Source organism: Accipiter gentilis, chromosome 10 (genome assembly GCF_929443795.1).
Source record: "Accipiter gentilis chromosome 10, bAccGen1.1, whole genome shotgun sequence".
NCBI lineage: Eukaryota > Metazoa > Chordata > Aves > Accipitriformes > Accipitridae > Astur > Astur gentilis.
Genome location: NC_064889.1, coordinates 6,395,488 through 6,420,661, shown reverse-complemented (window position 1 = coordinate 6,420,661; position 25,174 = coordinate 6,395,488). Strand labels below are relative to the sequence as shown.

The 25,174-nt window shown below is 37.0% G+C and overlaps 1 protein-coding gene across 3 annotated transcripts in view; it reads left to right on the top strand.

The window, feature by feature from the left end:
* TLN2 (talin 2) overlaps positions 1 to 25,174 on the top strand; it is a 202,163-nt gene that overhangs the window by 58,759 nt on the left and 118,230 nt on the right. For all 3 annotated transcript variants that reach the window (XM_049812946.1, XM_049812945.1, XM_049812947.1), the window contains exon 2: positions 7,939 to 8,020. The gene's annotated coding sequence lies outside the window, so the exon portion shown is untranslated. The remainder of the gene's footprint in view (positions 1 to 7,938; positions 8,021 to 25,174) is intronic.

The following is a 25,174-nucleotide window of genomic DNA, read 5'->3' as shown; positions in this document are numbered from 1 at the left end:
GCTATTTGAAATGTTCTTGTTAATGTATTTTCTTTAACTTTTTGAGAAGAAACATAGAAATGGTAGCCATTGTAATAGGCGGTCAGTCATTTTAATTGCCTAAGACTTTGGTTTCTTTCTAAATTGTTTTATGCTGTTAATTCCATTTTGATCCAACTGTCAGCCTACTCTAATTGGTTTTTTTTTTTTTTTGGTGAAAAAAGAAGTTAAATATGTTTTCCTGAAGAGGAAAGTTTGACTGGAGATTGGGCATAAGGCCAGTGTTACATCATGGATTTTGATATGCCTTTCTTGGATGAGTAGCTTGAAGGGAAATGTGAACCTAATGTAAAAGATGCCTATTTAGGAGAAATGTTTGAGTCCTGTGTGATTCATGACTTAACAATAAAGAAAAAGTAGAAGTTCCCTTTTTTTGTTTTTTTTAATAGGAGTTACTTATGACAGTTGAATTTACTTTTTCATAAAGATGATGCAAATACACTGTTGTTTGTTTATATTGCCATAGAACTGCTGAGGTTCAATAGCTTCCACTGAACCAGTGAATCTTTGCAATGGATTGCTGAATAATTGGTGCTCTAATGTATGTCAGCATAAATGAATGAGAAATCTGATTAATTTTGACCTGAGTACAAGTACATATTTGGATATTCTGAGTGTATAGCATCACAACATGGGAAGAAAATAGGCCCTATGCTGAGGAATTTCTTTCTGATACTATGGAGTTGTATTCGCTGCTCAGGTGTTAGTATCCACCAGAGAACTGCAACTGTTCTAAGCTACACTTTCTGTTCTCATGAAATATAGGCTTAACGTCTTGTTTACAGTTGTTAAACTGCTTACAGTTTGGTTGGAAATAAAGGATAATGTTAGCGTAGATTCCAAATCGTAAAAAGTCAGAAATTACAGATAGTGTGAATGGTACACTGAGTAAAGTGCCATGTACTCATTTTTGAAGACCAGTTATTTCACATCACTACCTGTCATTTTGAATTACTTTGTATTGTATCACATGATTGAAAATGATGTATTTAGCTCTGTTTTTAACAGACTATATTCTATGCTCAAATCTAGAACCAGAGATTTTATAATAAATTAAGAACCGTTGATGATGGCTGTAGTTAACTCCTTGCAGACATTGCAAGTCTGGCATACTTAATAGTGGTTGATACTTGTCGTTCTCTGGACACTTCCCGTAGTAGTACTCGGAGTGTCGTTCACATCATGACAGAAGGATAGGTGGGTTTGACACGTGGCACCTTTCTAGGGCATGGTTTCTTAGGAGGGCAGTAAAGCATGACTGCCTTGTACTTCAGATCACTCCTGTGAATCAGTCAAACTTACTTTCTGTCAAAGGAAAGGCATTGCAATTTGATGCCAGGATGACATACTGTTACGGGCAAACATGTTTCAAAGATCTTACCAAGCGTGACTGAATGTGAATATTTGCTGTAGCTTTTTCTGTAGTAGTAGTAGTGGTAGTAATGATAATAATAAAAAATATTGAAATAAGTTACCATTTAACTTTTGGTAAACCTTCTTTGCCTGCCTTAAAAGGAGTAACAATTCGCATTAAACAAGATTTTGTCTTTCTACTAGACAACAAAATTGGAACCTTTTTTTTTTTTTTTTTTTTTCTAACTTGCATAGAGAGGAAGCTGGAGTTCAGAATAAAGTTTGAGTAGTAACTGCTCCTTTATGGAAAACTATCTACTGCTCTTGAAGAGCCCTGAACAGGAGGAAAGTAGTATTTGCCTGACAAAAACTTCAAATTAATGAAAACACAGGAAAACATTTATCTCTTATATTAATTACAGAAAGTTGGCTCAGCCTCATAATGTAAGAGATCTGAGACTTATATAATTTTGAAAACATAGCAGAGTATAGTTGACTATAAATGATCACAATAGGCACTTTTTTCTGCTATATACAAACATGCAGCCTTGACAAGAAATTAATGCCATTAAATGCAGAATTTCTGGGTTTGTGTGCAGTGTTCTTCTGTTTACTTTCTACAGCTAGAAAAGCTTGCTGGCTTCAAGGTAGTGCAATACCTAAAACTTGAAAAATCAGTAGCTGACACCTGGCTGCAGGCATAACGGAGGCTTTAGTCTCATAATTTAATAACTTTTCCTCATTAACCAATGGTTGTGGTATGATCGTTCAATGTTTCATGGTTAGTGTAGTTACAGTATCTTAGAGGAATGTTTATATAAAATGTTTAAACCTTTATTGTAATGGCTTTTGGTAATGAAGTGTTACCTGGATTAAAACCTAACACAAACCATTTTCAAAGTTTTTAAAATGAGAACTTCTTCAAGTATTGTCAGGCTAAGATTTCTGTTAGCTCTTTGTTAGACCCTGTGAATAATGGTTCACAGTATATAGAAGGGTATGACTCTCTTCCTCTGGTTGTGTTACTGTGATGGGCTCTTCATGCACTTGTCCTGGCATGGAGTGCATATACCCACGTGCTTGATCTCAGAACACCCTGCTGGATACCCCTGATTCCTGGCCATTGCTGCTGTGTAACTTACCTTAGTGGAGTCAGTCTGGCCTCAAGAAAGGAAAGCCTGGGCATAATTGCAGTTAGTCTGTGGGTTTATCCGAGGTGCATAAACTCAGTGTGTTGCTAATCCATCTACTTTTGTGTGTGCTATGCCATGCTTTAGGAGGAGGTAGCATATATGTTCTCAGAAATCACCTGCAAAAATATGGTTGTTGGTTACAAGAATATTTAATGTGGTAAATGCCAGAAATTGCTTTGATTTGAAAAATCCTATATTGATGTACTACACAAAAATGTTACCATCGGTTTTTAATGTCAATTTGATAATTAAAGTTGTATGTCATCTCAGTTTTACTCAGGCTTTTGGCTGTTTCCAGTAAATGTTCAGACAATCTTAAAGTTACTGTAGCTCTCAAGGATACTTTTGGTGGTGTCTTATCCCACCATTTCTTCACTTAAGATGCGTCCCAGTGCTATTGAGCTGAATACTGCCTTAGTCTTGAAAGAGAACCTGAAATGCATGTTACTTGGTGCTTCCAAATAGTCTTAACTGACTTCAGTTTGTAGTATTTTTTTCTTAACGTTTTATGATCTTGTTAGCAGTAGGCCTGATGTTGCATGAATGCTACATTTGTTAGCAGAAGGTAACTCAACATTTTTGCACGAATAGGAATGGGAAATCAAGGTCTAGGAGCCTGGTTGCAGCCTTTGTTGCAAGGCAAAATTCTGAACAAGTCTTCTTTAATGTTTGTGTCTGTATGTGTGGTTTTTATATAAAGTGGTGAAGATCCTTGTCCGTAAAGATAGAAATCATGTCAAGCATTGCATCAAAAAGAAACTTTGTATTATAACAGAATTAGGTTTCACCAATTATTCCTTTGATATATTCACATGTCCTGCTTAAATTGTGTTTGTACTAGCACACTCTGAAGCTATCTTTTCTGTACTATGTGACTTCTTATATTAGAATATAGAAACTGATCTGTACTGGTCCCTGGGTCATCTTTGCACAGTGAAGATGCTTCCTGCTTCACCTTCCAGGCTACCTGTTCATTGTACAGAGTTGACTAAAAGTAATTCTATTGCAGACTCTGCAATATTGTTAAACACTCATTGAATGCAGTGTGTCCTACCTAAACCTGTTGCAGACCCCCCCCATGTGAGTGTATGTAGCAGTGAGAGCGTGTTCTCAGAATGTTGTTTTACAGAATGCATCTTGTTTGTTGTGCTGATTAGGGATTAGAGAGATGTCAGAAGAAGAGGAAGGAGGAAACACTTGAAAGGAGGATAGGAGCTGTATTCCTGTGGCTATTTTTAGTATATGGATATGAAATCCAGATTCAGGACGCAAAGGAATCAAAGTAGTAAGTTATTGAGAAGAGTTTTGAAGGGAGGTGGGAATCTGCTTTTGCATATAGTTTCAGGACTGTAAAAAATCCTGTTGAATATGTTCTTTATAGTGTACTGTGAGTGGCTGCATGGACTATATTTCTCCATGCTCTCCTTTAAATGTTTGGTGGAATTCAGCCCTATTTTATAGGGATGGGACTTGTAATATATTTCATATCCTTGTAGTAATTTACTCTTTTACTCTTTAACAAAATAACAAAAGAAGACGGATAAGTGGAGGAACTAAGAATTCAAAGAAGTCACACACTACAAAATGCCTAAATTAGTACCAGCTTAAAATGGCCATTCGCTGCCTTTATTGTGTGCAAGGAACATAAAGTTTGAAGCATGGAACATACATCACATAACTATGCTTCCCACTCTCTTCAGAAGAAGAAAAAGGAACTATTCTCCTGTTTATAGCTCAAAATATTAAGTTAGTAGCAGATTCATTTAGCAGGGGTGATACAGTAATGTGCTGATGAATGCCAACAGGATTAAAACATAGGAATCCATGCTTTGTGTAATGGACCATGTATTTTGATTTGCTTTTGGTTTTTACAGCAATGCTTGTCTAACAACAATAAGAAAATAATAATAATTAAAAAAATACTGGGAAAAAAACAAACACCACCACCACCCCCCCCCCCCCCCCCCCTCAAAACACAGTATAGGAGAACGCACATAAACCCAATGGAAATACTTGGGCAGAAATATTTTCCATGTTCAAAATAAGTAGTATAAGAGGATGCTGGAATTTATCCTTGTAGTCTCAGTGAGCCTGTAATCCAAATGCTACTGAATTAAACTACATTGTCACCAAGAATTTTGAGAATGTGCAATAGCTAGGAAATATCTATAAAGGGTAAAACTATAGTTTACCTCTAATTCACGGTGTAGGATTCTGCAGTGGAATTGAGAAAGCACATTTTACTTCAGCGCTTTTCTTTATTTGATCTTTTTGTTCTGTGAGTAATATCAGTAGCCCTTGAACCAAAAACACTTCATAGAAATGTAGCTGCAACTAAGAAAAAAAAATAAAAGGGGGTGGGGTGAGGTGGGGCCTTATGCTGAAAATACTCCAAATATTCAGAAAGCCCTGTTGAATTTTGTGTAAACTTCCAGGATTAGGTGCTTATGCACTCATTGCTCCCACCCCACAGTAAGTTAAGAAAGTTACTAAGTAGGCTCATGCTGTAAACAAATCCAGGGTTCATGGCAGCTGATTTGCTGACTGGGCTTTTGGGCAGTCGAGTTCCATCTCTGACTGCATTCCAGGAAGTGAGGACAATAGAATAAACAAACAGTGATTAATAGTTTTTAGGCTCTCTTTAGCTCCAATGGGTAAGTAAAAAAAATATATAGCTACTTCAGCAGTAATTTATCCACTTGAAAAACGAACGTTCTTTCCACAGTCACATTTGTTAAAGCTAGTCTTAAAATGTTATCATACTATAAGCAATTTTTGTTTTTCTCAGACTCCACAAGACACATTCACTTTTCTACTGTTAAATATTCAGTTAACTGAAGATCTACTACTTTAAATGAAGCTTTAATTTTGAAACATGGTATTTTACTCATTAGGTTGCTCTGGTAGTATGTGCAAATGCATTGTTTTATTCCTTCCCTTGATGTAAAATGTTAAGAGAGCAGTTCCTTCACCTCCTTCCTTCCCAGTCATGTTTCTGATTAACACTTACATGAGTAGATAGACCTCCTGGTAAACTACAGAAAAATATTCTACTTCACCATATTTGGTTTATAACTTGAAAAGAAGAGACTTTTTTTTTTTTTTAAAGCAACAATTTTGTTATAGAACTGCATCTGAGAATAGCAGATTTCAAAGCAGTTTCCCAACCATTTAAATCACAGTGATCATAAATGAAACAGTATGTACTGAATTGGAAAATTTATTTGGGGACCTTTGTCAGGTGTAAATAAAAAGAAGCAATACTAGAATGGTCACTTCATTCTCTGCTACATCATGTTTTGTTGTCCCCTAAATGTGGTATGTTCTTTAGATGTTCATTTTTTGATACAAGTCCAGTAAGTGTCAGCCTTAACTGATGAAGGCTCTGAGTAAAGATGAAGATGCCTCCAGCTAGTACTTGGTGCTCTCAGAACCTGGGGATTTGGAAGGGTTTCTGATGTCTTTGTCAATAAAGGACTGGCAATGAAGAAAGGTATCAATGTTGCAAGTGACTGAAATACTTCACAATCACATTTTAAACAAATTTTAGAAATCTAGATTATATGCAAGTATGGAGAAGTAAATAGTGGCTTCCAGGAAGCAGGATGGCTGGCAAATTCATTGGGCTGTACTGAACAGGACTTTGGCATGTTACTGTAATACAAATACTTGCATTACAGATTAATCCCTTATACACTGATACAGCTACGTAAGGGAATGCATTAGCTGGGCAGACATTCTGTGCACTGAACTTGCTTGAATCCTAACCTTAAATTTTAGCAGAAAATCCATGAGGTGCAGGCTGGTGACACACCTTTTACTTAAACTTAATTGTACATTCTTTGTGTGTTACTGGAGACTTGGTGGACGTTGAAAAGTTGAAGAGTGTGGATTAGGGGTCTAAATTTCAAGGCAGCAAACTACTACAATGCCAATTTTAATGCAGATGCAGGTGATCTACTGGATGCTGAAATAATTGTCCTAATGTAGACTGCATTTACTCTGACCTGCAGTAAATCTGTTAACCTGCAGTTAATAGTTGTGTTGGCATAGAGCTGATATTGCTTAAAAGTCCACTGAAAGGAAAAAAAAAATCATCACTTTTTTAACCAACCTAGACAAGAAGAACATCCTATGATGAATTTATTCTATCAGAAATGTGTTTGCCAGCTTTGGTTAAAATTTGCAAGAATCCTTTTATTGCTGTAGGCTTTTCTCAGATAAGAGGCATTCCTTGTTATGTAGCTGTATACATGTGCAACTTTATTCTTTAGCTTCCTGGTCTTTCTAAATTGATACATAAAATAGTTTCAAAATTGGATAGCTGTTGTAGATCAGAACTTCATCTGAATTTCTTGGTTGCAGTGAGTGTTCCAAGAGATCTAAAAGTGGCATAAAACCCTTCCATAACTACAGTCCGCACACACAGAACACACACAGGCCTTTGCTAGCAGCAAGATCTAGGCCATCTTCTATTTGTCCAGACGTATTATTGTGTCTGGAAAAGTGATCAATGTTGCAAACTCTGAGATACTTGGAGAAGGTGGTGTTTATTTCATAGCACTGTGGTGGTCAGGGGCTGGGGTGGCGAGGAGGATTGGGAATAGATAAATTGCAATTTATTTTGGTGTTCAAACTGATTTGACCATCATCATGAGATGAGTATTAAGTCTGTATGCTATATTAGCTTTTGTTTAGAGTAAGAATTAACAAATGATTGTAAGAATCCTAGGAAAAAAAAGAAAACACAGTCTAAAAATCAATGCCTAAAACCACTCAAACAACAAAGCCCACCTCCTCAAAACAACCAAAACCTTGAAATAGTTTCTGACATCTTTTTAAAACAAAACAGAACTATTAATTCTATTTCTATTTTTCTGCAATCATACTCTCAGAAGGGGATTCACTGTGAAGGGAAATTGCCCAGAGAGGCTTGTGCTGCGCTCTTTTATACTAAGTTACTCCACACAAAGACTGTAAACCATAGAAAAGCAGAGTTAATGCAAAATAGACGTCTTTGAGAGGTCAATGGGATTGTCTAATTTATGTTAACACACAGACGTGTGTGCAACGGTTTTGTTGACTAGACAATTTCAAGGTATTTACCTGTATAAACTCAGTTCATTTATTATGAGTTTTTAAGTGTAAGTAATTTGGAAGCCTGGATTGAATTTTATTTTCTTGAACTTGAAGCTATTCTTTTTGGCAATGCAAATTCTGACTCCCAAAGAGAAAAAGGAAACTTAAAACTTCCCGAGTTGCTTCCTTCCAGTGTGTTGGCAGAAGGTGTTTTAAAACTAGAAATTAATGGACTGGAGATAAGAAAGTAACTTGTTTGTATCTTGTGTTACAGATCTGGTTACTGGAAGCATTCCACATGGTCATCAGTACTTTCAGACAAGCTCATTTTCTATTAAATGAAGTTTAATTTTGAGGTAAGGTTCTGTTTAATTTCCTTTGTTATGCATACAATGATATAAAAACTACAGTAATTCAAAACTGTTATCTGCTGCCTGTATATATTAGTGTAATATTTTCTTCAGAGAATGCATGAAATGTATACAGCTGTGGCTGTGTTTGTTAAGAGAGAAATGAAGCTGAAAAAGAAATGTTATGCATCGATATTGAAGCTCCAAGTAAACATTGCAATTAACAGTCAGGAGACTAACCTGACCATTACAGCTATTGACTATTTTTAAACAGTTTCCAGGGAGACTGGAGAATATGATCATATAATAAATGAGTTCTCTAAGCCTTAGGAAAAAGGGCCATGCCTTTCATTGGTATGAGAATAAATAGCTGAGAAGATGATTTAACTTTTGTTTTATCTTAATACATGTAAGAGAGGTAGTAAAAAGAACAAGGAAAAATCATTACTTTAATAAACTTCACAGATATATTACCGTGTCTATATTGTAATGCTTTGTGAAGAGAATGTCACAAAGTGGTAAGACTGGCTTTGGGCAAAATGATGATAAATCTTGCTCCAGATCCTTAATCTGTCTGAGTTATTTTCACCTTGTACACATTACTGTTCTGAATGTGTCTCTGGCGTTGACTGCTAAATATTTACAGAGTATTCTTATAATCAAGCCTGTCCGCGAGAACCTTGTAACTATTGTATTTTTAAGAATTAACACTGTATTAAGTCCTCTTTTGCAATGTCTCTGTTTTCCTCATTTAACTGATGCTGCTCTCGGATCACTGTTACCAATTGTGGTATCAAATAACATGACTAAGGATCTTAATTAGCTTTTGATTTTAGAAATTTAAAAAAAACGAGTATTATCTCTTTGTGTAGTTAGACTAATTATGTATGGCTGTACAATTGATTGAACTGGATTGGTAACTACTTACTAATCAGACAAAACAGGTGCTTTTGGGAATATTCTTGGTTTCTTAACTGTGAAAGGAGATTTCCCCCAGGAAATGTTTTCAATTCATTCATGCTGGCCTGATTCAGGAATGAAATCTCTCAATGTCCACAATGATTTCCCTCCTTTCTGTCAGCAGTATGTCAATGCTGCTGGCTGTTGTATACGTAAGTGAATTTGTACTCAAGAAATTCAGTGACCTCTTCACTGAACTGATGGAACAATATCCCAGTAGTAGCAGAAAGTAACCATAGTCACTAGTGGAATCACTGCTGGTGAAGAATATGAATAGTAAGGAATGCTTCAAGCCCTTTTCTTCATGCATACACTGGAAGGAAAACAAAAGCTAAAATTTCTGAAAATTCTTTCAGTTGAGTTTAAATGTTATGTGATTGTCTTTGCAGAAATCCCATTCATGCAAAGACTTTTTGGAAGTTAATGGCATGTGCCTACTTGGAATGCACTGACAAAAAAAATGGCCAAGGAAGCTGATTTTTGCCTGTCTGCCATGATTCAGTGGTTTTTTTCTGCATTGGGTAGTTCAGATATTAAGACATGAGAAACCTGATATTAAAGAAAACTTGCCCTTATACAGCTTTGAAAGGGTGGCTCACTTGTCCATATTGAATAAATTTGAAAAGCTACTTGCGTTTGTTGCTCTTGAGTAGGTTGGCTAGCAGTTCTTGGAGAAGAAAATCTTAACCTTTCTAAATTTAGTAAAAAGCCGTATCAGTTTGTAAAACAGCACAGCTAAACAGCATGTTTGGACTGGATCATAAACCAAGTAAAACCTATTTATAAAAAAAGAAACAAACTAAAACAAAAACCAATGGAAAAAAAAAACCAAGGTATGTGTGCCTAAATTGTTCTGTTTACTTTTTCTTTCATAAGTGGAAGACATCCTAAAATATTGTTATAGGAAAATGCACCTCCATGTCCTAATCCATATTATAACAACATGAGTTCTTAAAGGAGAAAAGTTAAAAAAAAAAACCACCAAAACTCAACAAAAACATGTTTTCCTTGGAGATTAGCTCACCACAACATGCTGTTTCCTTCTATGAAATTGAAGAAAATGAAGTCACATTCATTTTGGTTTCTTTCACCATTTATGTTATTTTAATGGTGGTGATAGTTGAATAACTTCTTTTTAAGCAATACTGATACCATGGTGCACGAAATTATTATGGACTTATTCCAAAGATAAATATTTTGTGTCACCATGTAACTTCTGCTGCAGCCATTAGTTGTATAGGACAAGCAGATCAGAATTAGGTCTTGTGCTGCAAGAATTCTTGAGTGTTGCTCCCTTCCTTCTGAGTTTTTGTTTGGTTTGGATTTTTTTTGTGGTGGTGGTGCATGGGGAGTGGTTTACATTAGTCACCCTTTTCTGTTGTGCAGTAACTGTAGTCTTTGTAAACCACATCACCACCAATGGTGAGCTGGTTTTAAGTCTCCATCCTCAATCACTGGATCAAGGGGATTTCCATGTACTGCATGTGTTGAATAGTCAAAGTCATCACCACAGGGTGGAAAGCTTTTTAATCTACTTTGCTTCTGTTCTGTGGACTAAAACTCTCCAAAAAGGCTTTGAGTTTCTAAGTACAAGAACATGCTGATGTGTACAATTTTAATTCTGGGAACACCTGGACAGAAGATGAAAATGGTCAAAAGGCTGTTGAATGACTGCTTTCTGAATTGCTGTACCAGCATTGGAGGAACTTGCTCAAGTGAGAATACAGTAAATTGTTTTTTTGTTAAAATGACTTGTTCTGAGCCATCTTTATCTTTTTTGTATGTGATCCAAACAAGAAATTACAACTTCTGATTGACGCCATTATTTAGGAGGATTAAATAATCTGGTCAAAAGTTTTCTGACTCTCTTCAGGGTGAATGAAAAATCTTATTTAGTCTTGTTACTGTTATTAAAATAGCAGTGTGTAACTAACTTCTCTTTGAAATTTCCCATTCAAGTCTCCTAAGTTACTAGTGTTAAGATTATTGAGCCTTAGCAAAACATAACTGTCTTCTTGAATGTGAGAAACTTTTCAGTAATTTAAACTTAGTTTCACATACTTCAAGAAAAGTGTTGGGTAAATGCCTAGTGGAAGAAGGCATTGTTGAAGGCCTGTGCTAGTTCTGACAAAGAATTGGTGGGGAAGCAGAGTCTCTTGGGGGGAAGATGATCTAGGCAAATCAATGGCAGCATCCAAGTCTCTTTCCTGAACAGTGTCCTAAAACCTAAACAGACTGTTACTTTCAGGTTTTGTTAATAGTGTCACTTCAATATTGAAGTTGCACTTAAAGCAACTGCTGTAGCATGCTTTCCACAAGAGACAGGCACTCCAGTGAAGAATAGCTGTGATGCAGCACAGAATGAGCAAATATGAAACTGTGATAAAACTGAGATTCCTGAGAAAGCTGGGTAGATTCCTGGTTTTAATATCTGGCTTGCTTGGTGATTTTTCAATATTTAATTTTAGTATTTTGGTGCTATTTTTTCTCCTCATTTTGGGTGAAGTGTATGTTTTATACCAAAAGAATAGGATGCAAATAGAACTTGGAACTAAAGAAATCTATTTAACGTTTTAATGCAAAACACGGAGTGGATTGGGAAATAGCGGTGTGGGGTTAGGTTGTAGTAGGCAAGAGAAGTGTTACATGAGAAACCACTTCACTCCTGTCTTACCTAGTTGTTACAGTAAGGTACAGCTTAGAGGGAAAGGATTGGTGTTGCACAAGCAAATAAGATACAACAGCATAAAAGTACTTTTCCCTATAATGGAACATTTCTGTAAGAGTAAGAGGGATGGGGAAGGCTTGAAAAAGTAGGTCAATTAATCTCATGTTTATGCATAGGAATTCTAGTGTAGGTTTAAGTTGTGTAATGCTGGATGAATGCTGTACATCATACAGATACAAAATATAAGATTTAGCACAATGCTTAATTCTAAATATGTTTAGATAAATATCTTGTAAAAATCAGTGATTCGTGCCATTTCTTTTATTAACTGTGGTAGTAGCCCCTCTGCCCCTCCAAAAAAACAGTGGGGTAATGCCACTAGTATCAGCAATTATACTGAAGTTTTACTTCAAATTTTTCCATTGACTATTTTCCTCTATATCCTTCTGCTGCTACTCCATGGATAGGATTACTTCAAATTTTTGAAGTATTGCATTATTAATCAGACTGTAAATATGTAATTCAATATGAGCAATCCAGTGATTATTCCATTGCAGCTGGAGTTGATTAACGATCCTGAGCCTGCATTAACTACAAGGAGGTTATATTTTAAATGCTTCATGCGTGTTGCTGAGGTCTTAAATTTACAGCTAAAGTAGTCAGCCATTCAGTCAGTGGTCACAGTGGAGGGAGGAAGAGTAGGAGGAGGGCTTTGACATTGAGTGTGCCCATTGCACTGGACAACTTATTAGGGAATTGTGTATTCTCTTCAGTCCCTTTTCAACTAGAAACTTTCTCAATTATATGCAATGCTTAAAAGCCATGATGATTTTTAGGGATGTATGTGTGCATGTGCTTGTATCATACATGCACACACAAATATGCTCTACTTATGTAACATTTGTGGGTTTGTATGCACAAACCCCCCAAAATAAATAGTATATCAAAGCCAACTAGTACTTCTAAAACTGAGACTAGGATATTATTAAACATGTTATTTACCGTGTCATTCGCTTTAATACCTTTTTACTAATGTATGTGGTTTTAAAAATAAAGCTGAATTCTTTAATAGTTTGATTGTGAACATGCTATGTGTTTCTGCAGTTGTGGTTCATTTGTTCCTTTTCAGCTGGTAATAGATACCAAAATAGCTAACAGATCTGTATTAAGTATTGGCATAACCTCTTGCCCATATACATTGTGCTTTGTTGTTGCTACAGAAATAGTGTTCTTCGCACTGTGTGCAGAAGAAAAAACCTTGAGATCAGATAAGGATGGATATGGATTTCTATTTAGAAATACAATCCTCGTGTTTTTATAGTATGAAGTTAGGGGGATGACGTTATAACATACTCTAGTTTTAAATACAGGCTTACAACTCTGAATCTTCACAACATTAATAGCAGCTTGGGTTTAGGGATTCTGTTGGGCTTATTGTTCCTTTTAAGCCAGGAATTTAAATACTTAAAAGAAAATAAACAGAGAATTTAATGTATGACATCAGGACCTTGTGAGAAGTCTTCTGTTCCTCGGAAGAGAAGTGCTGGTTCCAGATAAGCCCTGTTTGCTGGGTGGCAAGTTGAGCCTACATCTCATGACAAAGAGAATTCCATGATTCTGTAGCTACTTGAAGGTGGAGAGGTTTTACACAGTGATGGAAAGAATGAATCTCCCTGCACAGCTGTCCCCTCTGTTGTTATTTATCCAAGTATCATCTTATTTTCTGCCTTATCTTTCATGGATTTATTTTTGGAAGTGCCTGAAACTCACTGTAGAAGTCAGCAGTAAAAATGAAAGTTTTGGCACAGGAGTAAGAGCTGGAAACACCCTAGAAAGTATATATGAATGAAAACAAAATCAATTTGGCTGTGTGATGTTGTCTGCAGAAATTAACCCTGAATTCTCCTCTGAAGATGGGAAATGCGAAACATGAATTTTAATATATTGGAGTGAAAAAGATATGTGTAGCTGTTGCTTTTAGGTCTTTCAAATAAGTTGCTGTAAAATAATTTTGTGATAACCCCCCCCCCCCCTTAAGGATGTTGTCTGAGAAGGAGGTATTTTTCAGATGCTTTTTTTAGAATCATTGGTGAAACCCTGAAATTTCCAGCTGGGAAATCTTGTTGCCCTACTTATTGTAGCCTTCTTTAGCATAAGACCTTTTTTAATGGAAAATCTGTCTGCAGGTAGAAACCCTACAGGGAGAATAAGTCAGTGTATGTCCCCGATTTGCAGCTCAGTTGCTTGAATTGCAGGACCGCTTCAAACACTTCAGACTATCTGCATTAAAGACGTTCCCCTGATCCTCACCTAAATAGCCATTAAATAAAAAAATCTTTGGTCTTTGAGAGGGCTACTTGGTGAGTATCTCCTAGGTAGCCAGAATGATTACTGTCAAAGGTTGATCTCAGCTGAAACAAGTGGAAGCCCTAGCTGGAACCTCATGTCTTTAGGTAGGAAATGATGTCTGTAGTTGTAAATTGGATCTCAGGTTGATTTCCCATTTGCTGCTGGCTATAATCAACACAAGTGGGGACAATGAAGATTATGCTTCCCGCCCGCACTTGGAAAACAAGCTCCTCTCCTTTTTATGCAGTAACTTTTTTTATTGCCCTTTGGTCTTTTTGTGTACGTTGCAAAGGGTGGTAGCTTAAATCTTTAGGAGGCTGTATGTGGTGCAGAATATTGGAATGAAATAGGAGTGATGTGTAATGGTCCAAGATGGTCTTGGTTCCTTTGTGGTCCTGTTTGATCTATGAATTGCTCTGCTAAACTGCATTCTCCATCAATGCTGTTGACCATCAGCTGAGGTGGAGGAGGTCCTAGTAGGTCATTTTTATTCTGAATTTAGAAACTCGGTTTTCTGGAGGGATGGTTTCTGTGGAGAATGTACTCAGTAATCCTCTTCTGGATAGTGCAATGACAGTGGTAGCTGGAGTTCAATGCGTTTTGTTGTTATAAATTTATACCTATGTCACAAATACTAGTCTATCTAACATTCTATCTTTTCAGTTGTGTATGTGCAAGTCCGTGTGTTCATATATGTCTGTTCATACATACATAGATATATCTATGTATGTAGGTGTAGAATGAGTGTGTTCTTCCATATATAGCACATATCTAGTATATTCCTGCTCTGCATGAGTAATGCATTTTAAGACACTTATGAGAGCTAATAGTTATGAGACAAAAGAATCATCCAGTGATTTAGGTACATCTTGAAATAGGCTTTGCTAAGAAAAATAATGGAATATCTGAATTCAGGCTCAAGCATTTGCCAAGTTGACTTGGAGCTTTTCAGTAAGATCACTGCCAGAGTCTCTTTCTGAGCACATTTGATGTAGGAGGAGGTTTGACCTTAGATTAGCACACAGTTGGCAGTGTGCTAGGCTAAGTATAATCTAATTGACACGTAATGTTTGCGCACACTGTTACACCCTGATAAAAGTTTAGCAGTGTTTTATGATCTCTTCCTTTCTGTCTCTGTAGGAGTAGCAGCTGCTTTGGAGTTTGAACCTGGTCTCTTCAGAGATTTAGGTTTTTCTCAAGCTTAAACATGCTCAGAAATTTTCATAAGGATTACACCAATTTGTAATTTCCTTCCTTATCCAATAGTTGTGAGCTTTTTACCTTGGGGGTATGGAGTACTCTTAAAGCTGGACTGAAATGAATGCTGTGGTGATTGCTCGAAACATTCACTCTAATGTACATTAGCTTTCTCATGTGTCTCAATCTCTGTGTTCTCCTGTTTTGTTGCTCTGTCAGATGTTGATTTGTCAGGTGCAAGCGCACTGACTTTGCTCAGCTTTTCTGTTTTCATTAGTGTTGGTGATTCTGGTAGTTACTGAGCCTTCTGCAGTCTATTGCTATAGGTCTTGTTCCTTTCCTAAGCTACTCTCTTTTTTGTTTTTTTTCTTCCTTCCTTCTCTTTATGCCTCTAAATGTAGTACTCAAAGTTCTTTTGACTAGCCATTCCCTATTTCTTCTGTTGAAAAAAAAAGTTATAAATAAAAAAAAAAATATAGTAATCAAAAAGCACAGAGAATCCTGGTGTCTCTACCAGGAACCTGATGTTCAAAAAAAGTCATTACAACTAGCATTCAGCTTTTGAGATGGTATGAAATGGTTAAATATTTTCCTCTTTCCTTCCCTTCTTCCTCCTCTGTGCAGTTACTAGCATCAGTAAATAAAGGAGCATACACTAAGCTCATTCAAGCTTGCTGCAATACCATCTGCAAATCCATTGGTATTATAGATATTGTAAACTATGATTGGTGACTGCATTCATAGTAAATCTTAAATAGGTAATGGAGGTTGGAAGAGCAGGAAAAGGGTTTTTTAGTAGCTATTTAAACATGTTGGAAGGACACTGCGTGATGGGTTGTTTTTCAATTTGACATGTTTTATGAATGAATCATTTGAGTTGTAAACTGCATGTAAATTGTTACATATACTTCCCCAACATTTGCCAGGGTATGATGAAATTATTGCAGTTCTGTGTGACCACCTTTCTAGTGAGGGATGTATGTTGGATTAGTACTGCATTCTTTGCTGACATGCAAATTTTTTGTTAATTATTACTGTTTTACTATAAACCTTCTTATCTCCATGGCATGGAAATTGATACAGAATGATGATTTATACAGAAACTCTGTTGATCTTATATTGACTCCAAATTGTGATTGCTTGTGAGCAAAAATTGTCTGGATAATACTACAGTAGATGAGATTGAGACCAGAGTATTTAAGATGTAGAAACATAACTGAATTAATTATCATTTAAATTTGTATGAGGTTCATCGTGGAGGTGATGATTTAGATGTCAGCATGACTACCAGTTCTGTGTAGTTCTTCTGGGCTTACTTAAATAAATGGAATGCTGACTTGCTAGATTACAGTTTCATTCATTCAAATAACGTTTTATGAATGTTTACTTTTTTTCTGCCTCACTTCCTATTTCAGTGAACTGTTTTAAATGATTGCATTAACTGATTGTTGGGATAAATGGATCAAAACCTACTGAAAGCAATTTCAGTGCCTGTTAAGTCCACCATTTCAGATCAAATCAATGAGAGCAGATAAACCCCACATAAACCCCATCACAGGACTAGCAAAAAATTTTAGGTGAAGCTCACCAATTTTCTTGTTCTGTGTAGCAAAGCTGTTTCTAAAGACTTGTCTACCCCATCTAATTCTGGATGATGATGCTCATCAAAATGATCAATATGGATTTATTTCAGTAGCTAAATGGATTTTGTTTTATTCAGTAGTTCAGCTTTCATAATGAATAAAGAAGGTTGTTTATAAAGCTTTTAAGAAACTTGAGCAGACCATTAGTTGCCTTCATGTTTCCTAAGGTAGGTAATCAAGTGGAATATGTATGAAGTAACTGTTGACTGCTGTTTTCCTTAAAGAGTATGACCAAAGGTGGCATCAGGTAATGTTCAGGAGGGTGGGAGGAAAGTAACAGAAGAATCCTTACATGATTTACAATGACATTTTATCTGGAACTTAGAAATACTATTTCTCTACCTGAAGAAAAAGATTCCTTGGTTTTCTTTCGTATGGGCAGAGTATATTACTATACAAAATTCATAATGTATTCTAAACTCTACCTATGCACATCACTTCAAAAAAATTAGGAAATGCAGAGTAATATTTAGACCACAGTAGGTGAACCCATGAGGTCGTATCCTAGCTGTGTCATTTAATGACTAAATTAACAGCTCTGAGTGCTTTATTACATCCTACTATGGGGCGGTTGCCAAGAATGGCAGGCATAGTTTCGAACTTCGGCAGCTTTGAATTAATTCCATTTAAAAAAAAAGCACTGAAGTGAGTGTGCTCAAAGTGTGCTAAACCTAGACATAAAAGCTTAAAAATTGTTCTTCAAAACATTACAGCATTTCAGCAGTTGAAAATAGTGTGAATATACAGAACTATGCAAGCCTGGATTTAACAGCCCACTTGGTAGTTCAACCTATTACTATTGCTAGTGTGATTTAGAATCTGTGGGTGAAATGCTTCAAATGCTCAAATCTGCTGCTTTGGAAAATCAGTTTCATATCAGCTTAACTCTTCCACAGAAAAGAAAGTATTTTTAAAATTTGTTTATGCTTCTTATCCTATAATTTACTTATGTGCTGTTATATTACCAGTAATCGGAAACATAATTGAAGCTGTATAAATACGTATCTCATTGTAAGCAAGTTGCAGCTCTTGTGATGGACGTAGATTAAGCTTACAAGCAGTTCTCTTCAGTTAAAAAAAAATAAAGCACCCCCCCAACAACAAATGCCTTGAAGAAAAAAACCACCAACCAAACCCAACCCAACAAAACAAAACACAAACACAAACAAAACCCCACCAAACAAAAATATCTGCTCTCTCTCAGATACTGTTCTAATTATACTCCTAGAATCTGTGAACATCTTTATTACTGTACTCCCAAGGACTTTCTTAAAAAGAGCTCATCTCTATAAAGGAAGCACTACATACGCTTCATTTGGAGAGGAACCTAGCAAAAGGATGTTGATTCACTTCTGATTTCTACAGAAACTCATGTTCCCTGTTCTCAGTGTTCTCCTGCGATGTTCTTGCAAAATAAGAACAAAAGTCTTCAAAGAGTTTTGTCATTGCTGTATTAGAGGCTCCTACTCCTGAGACTAATGACTTCTATGTTACAACTAGTTCTAATCAAGCTCTCTGCTTCAGTTATCTAAAAGCTGTTTTCAGCTCTGTTTGGAACAATGACATTCCTCCTGTGGTACCTTGCATTTCACACTTCCTTTTGAAGATACATTCAAGCAAGTTAGTTTGTAAATGTGCCTTTTGACTTAAAAAGCAAACTGTAGTTGAATCGCTAATAAGCTGACTGTCCTATAAACAACTCCTAATTAGACTCAAATATTTTGATCTCTTACATAATTCTGCTTGCGGGTACTTACTTTTTGGGTTCTTAGCAAAATAGATGCTGTTCCTGTACAACTATGTGTGAACTGAGAATGGCATGATTAATGCTTAGTAATGATTAAAGCCTACTTTCACAGTAGCCTTCAAAAGCTTGTCCTGGTTCACCTTCACTTTACTGTTTTTTCAAGTGGTTTGTTCTTAAGATACAATATTGCACACTACAGATAAACGCTGTGAATTTTTCCTGAGATTCTTGAAGGTTTTAACTGTAAACTTGCTTATCAGGATGTGTGGTGTGCATATACAGGCATTGTGGTTGCATAGGGCTTTTCTTGGGGCAGGGGGGCATATAACAGGTCTTGCATTTGCAAACAGAATAAACAATGTTTTGTGCTGTACAGTATTAAGTTCCTTGTATTATAACTCATGGAAGGAAGGATTGTACTTTTTTTGCTTGCTTGTTCAAGCTTCAAGTGCTCTGACTACCCACCCTAGACAGCATGTGGTGCCTGAGGTTGTCAGGGCTACTTTTGGACTCGCTTAAGCTGATATCTTTGTACTCATTACCTATTTAGAATGTCAACTTCTAATCTATTGGTTTATTGTTCTTGCATTCATCTTTGAGCTGATTAGAGGGAAATTGAGATTTTTATTTTTTTTCCTTTTTGATGACCAGAACAGTGCATACTGCTCCCTTCTAAACTTACTGACAGGACACAACTTCCTATGCAGTGTTTTCAAGTGTGATATTTGCACATCAGTGGTAGTTGTCCCTGAAGCACCCCTCTACACTGTTCTCAGTGGAGTGGCAAAGCAGCTGACCAGTGATGACATCTTCAGTGTCTTGTCCATCAAGGACTTGATGATGAAGGCCTTGCTATGACATATGGATGTACGTTTCAGGCATATGACCCACAGATGATCATTCAGCTCCTGTGCAGTGTTCTCATAGAGAATTATCCTAGTGTTCTAAGAAAATGACAGGGATATGTCCTTAAGCCCCTTTGAGAGCATCATGGTATAGATGAGTTACAAATTGACAGCAATGGAGCACTAAAGAGAGGGTGATCTTCCTTGTAAAGAAGCAGTGTGACCTTGTATATGATAAACAAATAAGGTGCCAACAGTAGCAAAGACCAACTAGTTTAAGTGCCATTGTGAGCTTGTAGTAAAGTGTGTGTTGTTACCCTCTGTGCCTGTGCAATCATCTGCCCGCTTGCCTGCTTTGTGCTTCCATCATCCTTGATTTCGAAGGACGATGCTTTCATTTGCATTTGTAATTTTAGAAATATCCTATGTAGCTGTCAGTACAACTGGGTTTGTGTTTTTGAGTGCCTTTTGCTTAAGGAAGTCTTACCAGGCACCAGTTCACTAAACAAGTATTTGGTATTTTGGTATAGAATTAGATGTTCAACCATTCTGAACAACAGAAAATGTAATGTGTCCTGTTTTACTGGTGTCCTGTACCAGCAGGTAGGTGGTGGGAGTACTGAAAAGAATAGAGAACTTTTGTTCCACTGGATTTCCTTACAGAGTTAATCTAGTATAAAAATATGTAGCTTTGCCTACACTAGCATGTACACATGCAGGCTTTTAGACTGTGACAGTCTCATGACCTAGATTTGTGTTTGCTCAAGCCTGAATGAACCAGTTAAGGAGTATCTCCAGGGAGACAGACCTCTACTAAATCATAGCAGAGCCTTGGTTTTAACCATAGCACTGGCAGTGGCAACTTTTCCTTAACTGGGTGGGTGTAGTCCATATTTGACAGTGTCAGTGTTAGCTGTTCCACATTTGCCTAGTTTAGAAATGCAGATATTTTTGGATTGTGTTTTACTTCAAACACTATTGGCAAGGATGTGAAATGGAAGGCAAAGAAGTGTTCATATACTCATAGTATTAAGCAGAGATAATAGCAAGCTGAGATTTTGCATTCTCTGTTTGCTTAGCAGTGTAGTTCAAAATATACAGATAATGCCACGGCCCCATCAGCTGTCAGACACCACAGACATTAGGGTAGGAATGGTACAAATTAAGCCAGGTGGGTGTGTGAATGATGAGGGAGCTCAGTGTTCACTAAGTGGTCTCCCCTCTAAGTCTCATTTCACCCATGCATCTGGTAATCCATTCTTCTGCTATTTTATTGTATGCTTTTAGCTTGATCATAGTTGATTCCTGTTGCATTTATATGATGCAAAGTTCTGTCCTCGTCAGCATTCGGAGACACAGCCTTTTACCCTGGGTTACATGTCTTTTGAGAGTCCTTGTAAAATGTTTCTTGAGAAAACTCTGCTACTCCTTCCCTTAGTGAATCTCTTTGTACAGCTGCTGCTGAGGTACTTATAATATCAGTACTGCCTTCCCAGTCTAGCAGAGCGGAGCTCTCGGGTATGATTTAGTTTCCTGGGGAATCTTTTGTGGAATTTCTGTAATAGTTGTTTTATTATGCTAATTAATCTGAGCAAGATGATGTTGGACAGAGACATGTTCTGTATGTTACCTGAGAGTCACGTCCATAGTATTGATTTGACCCATAAACTTTCAAAGTAGTGCGGAGTTGGACCCCTCACTGATTCAGCACAGTTAAAACTTCCTTTGCTCTAGAAATGTCTTCCCCAGGAGAGAAATTGTGTAGAATTTTTCCTTAAATTTGCTTCAGAGTAACTGGACAGACTGCTGCTTAGGGCCCTGAACATTTCCATGAGCTGTTTTTGTGCATGAGCTAAGAAGAAAGAGTGCACACTGTACAAAGGAGGAAATTATGGAGGGAAGGGACCCTAGATACCATTTTCACTTCTTGTTATTGTTAACAGAAAATACTTGGCCATGGAATAGCACAAACAAATCAGTAAAGATACATCAGTAGTGCACATCTATTACTGTAATGAAAGTGATTTGGGAAACCTTTGGTGTGTCATGATGAGTTTAAAAAAAAAAAGTCCACCAGCTTCATCACTGTTAAAAGCCAACTATTTAGAATATTTTAGTGCTACCTCATAGTGCAAGTAACTGCATTTGATGTTTCTAGGAATCTGTATTTTTTTTTTCATTTTGTTTTGATGCTGTGTTGCTCAATTAATTGGTAGGCAGACTGAGCCAGCAACTACAGTAAGTGTTCCAAAACGTCGGATCTGGTCATCCAGATTTGTTAGCAACATATGGATGTAATATGGTAGCTAGAATTAGATGGTGCATTTTCTATAAACTACTTTTTAGTAGTTTTCATACAAATTATTCCAGTAAGTACAAAGGACCTAAGCATTTGTCAGGGTGTGCCAATCTGGATGTGCTGTTTTTCCATGTTCAGGAAGAATTTTAGGAGGAGGGAGGTACTGTTGGTGCTAGTCAACTATTGGGAGGGGAGATACAGAGAACCTGGGGGGGACCTGGAAGAAATACATTTCTTGTCCTACTGGTTTGGTTTCCTGTAAGCATATAGTTGCGGTAGGGGATTTGCACTAGGGGCCTGAGTAAAGAGCACATATATCTGTGCAGCATTTATACATACTTCCAGTTGGGTTTCCCTTAATCCTGTTATACCACTGACTTGGCATTACTGAACTGTGGGGTTAATTTTCACCAATTTAGTCAAAGTTTCAGATGCTGATTTCCAGTTTTGTTATTTACTGATTTTATGCTTTCATATAGTTACTCCAACAGCTGTAGCATATTGGTATTGCCTCAGTTCAAATGCTAGCTAGGTTGGCTGAGCCATGTGGTACAGAATGCTGTGCTTCTGCTGAGCAGAGCACGAGGCCACAAATCACTTTTGAATATTTATCTGAAAAGTAGATTTCCTGCTGACTGTGTAGGTATATTGATGTCCCTCAACAGGAGACAGCCAAGCTATATGCAAGAAGGAAGCTGGAGAGTAAATCTATGCAAAAGCTGTTCACTTCTTAATATGGTGGCACGGACAGCGTGTAGAAATTATTGTTAGGACTGACGAAGGAGGGTTTTATATGTGTGAAATATTTTTGCTTGTTTGCTTTGTTAGCAGGGTATCTCTGTGGGCACACAGCAGCCTGCTCATTTTGATTCAACCACTGGTTTATAATCTTCTTTTGTTAGGATTTCCCAGAACCTGGGCACTGTGATGGTTTGACTTGAGGCCTTGATGTACATACTCTCATATGTACCTGCAGACACTGGGTTCTCTCACTGATGAACTGTGGGTTTTTTAAGAGCTCAGAGCTGCTGCTGCTCCTCCCAAATCTGTCAGATCCATAATGTATTACTTCAGTTTCCAGCCTTGCAAGCACGGATCAGTCAGTCTGGTTTAGAAATTACCTACTTCATTAGTCACAGAGCATTAGACTTAGTACCAGGCAAACCATTCCTTCCAAAATCCTCTTTAATTTCCAGGAATCCTTTGACTTTTGGTCAGCCATTCCAAAGACTGAGTGATATTAGGGAGCAGAAAGAGTCCATTACCTGCACAGAGAAATATTTAAATGTGGTGTGAATCAATATATAGAAGATAAAGGGAACATGGAAGGTATTTTTTCCTTGTTTTTCTCTGTGATATCAGCCCTTTTTCTTGACCAAGTTGTTAGTTCTTTTGAGAAAAAACAGCTGTCCTATTTTGGCTGTTACCCAGGAGATGAAAACTGCCTGTCCTGGTTATTACTGAAAGCCAAGTGGGAAGGTTTAGGGCCTGAGGGTAATTTGGAGGTGGCAGAGAAAACCTTTCTCTGAAGTTTGAGAACACAGTATTGGAGGAAGCCGATAACTCATGGTCTCTTTTCATAAGCTCTTTTTTGAATAAAGCATCCTTTGGTGTCTCTGAAACCAAGAGCACAGAGTTGGAGGAGACCAGACCACTGATGTATTTAGGTCCTTACTTCTTTAAGGAGTTGAATTTGACCCTGAAAAAAAGGAGGGGCATTGGGAGGACACAGTAGCAGGTTCCCAACTTGTAGAATTTTGTTAAAGATGACAGGGATCAATTTGCCACGTCTGTTTATGTAAGGCAGGGAAAAAAGGTTGTTTTGCAGATTGGAAGACCTAGACTGAGAACTTGGCTGTGTAAGGGGAAACCACCCAAAATGTAGAAGTAGTAAAAAGAAAAATAAAAATGGAGCAACTTTCCTGTGGGTGTTGTGGACTCCATTTCAATGGAGCTTTGTCAGAATGGATTGAATGAGTGTCTGGCAGGGACAGCATAGGGATGCATCACTTTGCTATGCAAGGGACTAGGCTAGGCTGCCTCTTGAGGTTCCTTCCAACACACATTTTTGTTGTTTGTGTTGCACGATCACAAAGTGAAAATATTAATAAACTGAGAAACTACTTAATGTATTTTAAAAGATTTTTTTGGTCTAAATTATAAGAAATGGGGCCTCTGCTTGTTTTTAAACTTACCAAGTGCATGACACAATGCTGTACTGGTTAAACGGCTTTCAAGTTCTGACTTAACCGTGTTCTGGATCTCACAGGTGAGATAAAGTTTATCTGAATGCTCTGGTTTGCTAAGTTTATGCTAACCTAGTAAAAGCAGCAGTACAAACTGCAAATTCACAATAATTTTACCAGAATATTTTAATTTATTTTTTTATTTTTCCATTTCAAGATTCATGGTCAGTCTTCACCATTTGTTTTTTCTTTGCCCCTTTTTTTCCATTCACAAAGGGAGATTAGATACTGGACTGAATTTGGATGTTCCTTGATGTAAGTTAATGCCCTTTTAAAAAAATCCATTTTCGAGTGTTACATGTAAAAGGGTTAACTAAAAGATTAAGTAGATTTTTCTGTTTGCAAGTAACTGTATCTATTTTCATGTCATAACCTTGTGACCATTCCCCTTAAAAGAAAATGTTGTTTTCTGAAATACTGAAAGATTCAGCTATATATATGGAAGCATACTATTACATCACCATAACTTATACGAGACCCACTACTGGTAGGTGCTGGTAATACAGGATTTGTATGGCATTAAACTTTCAAGTCAGGTGCTAATTTCTGACTATTCAGTCACTTGTCTAGTATTCTATACCAGAAACTGGTCAAGCATTCCATTGAACACAGAGATTTTTCAGGTGGATCCTATTTTCTACCTTAAAACAAGAAGTTTAGTTCAGTCTTTCAGAAGGTGCTGCAATGTGCCTGTGCAACTGAATTATAATCACTTTGCTTTAATATCGGAGAATACAGATTCAGTCATCTGCATTACTTCATGTTAGCAGAAGAGAGGAGATGTTGTTAATGCCTCTACTCAAGGTAATATTTTAAAATATGATTGTTGATTGTGCTTACATTTTTTTCTGAATGACTGTTCCCCTTTAACCGAAGTTATTCATATCAAAAGTTAAGACTGCAGCTTGTTCATGGGAAAGTTGATAGGAAAAGGTCAGTATCCATTTTGCCTTTTAACAGACAAAATAATCAGATGAAATCTGAAGATGAGATGTGCGTGGCTTCATGTCTTACCTTCAGGTGCAATAGAAAGCAAAGAGGAGAGAAAAGCTTTTTCCAGAACTTACCTATTCACTGGTGTCACTTTATACAATTTCCTCTTTTTAAGAGGAGTAAGAAATAGAGGGGAGAGAGAGTTCCGAGGGTTGTATTATAATGTCCCTTCTCTAACACATTGACCAGACAGAGAGAGCAGGAATTGTGGCT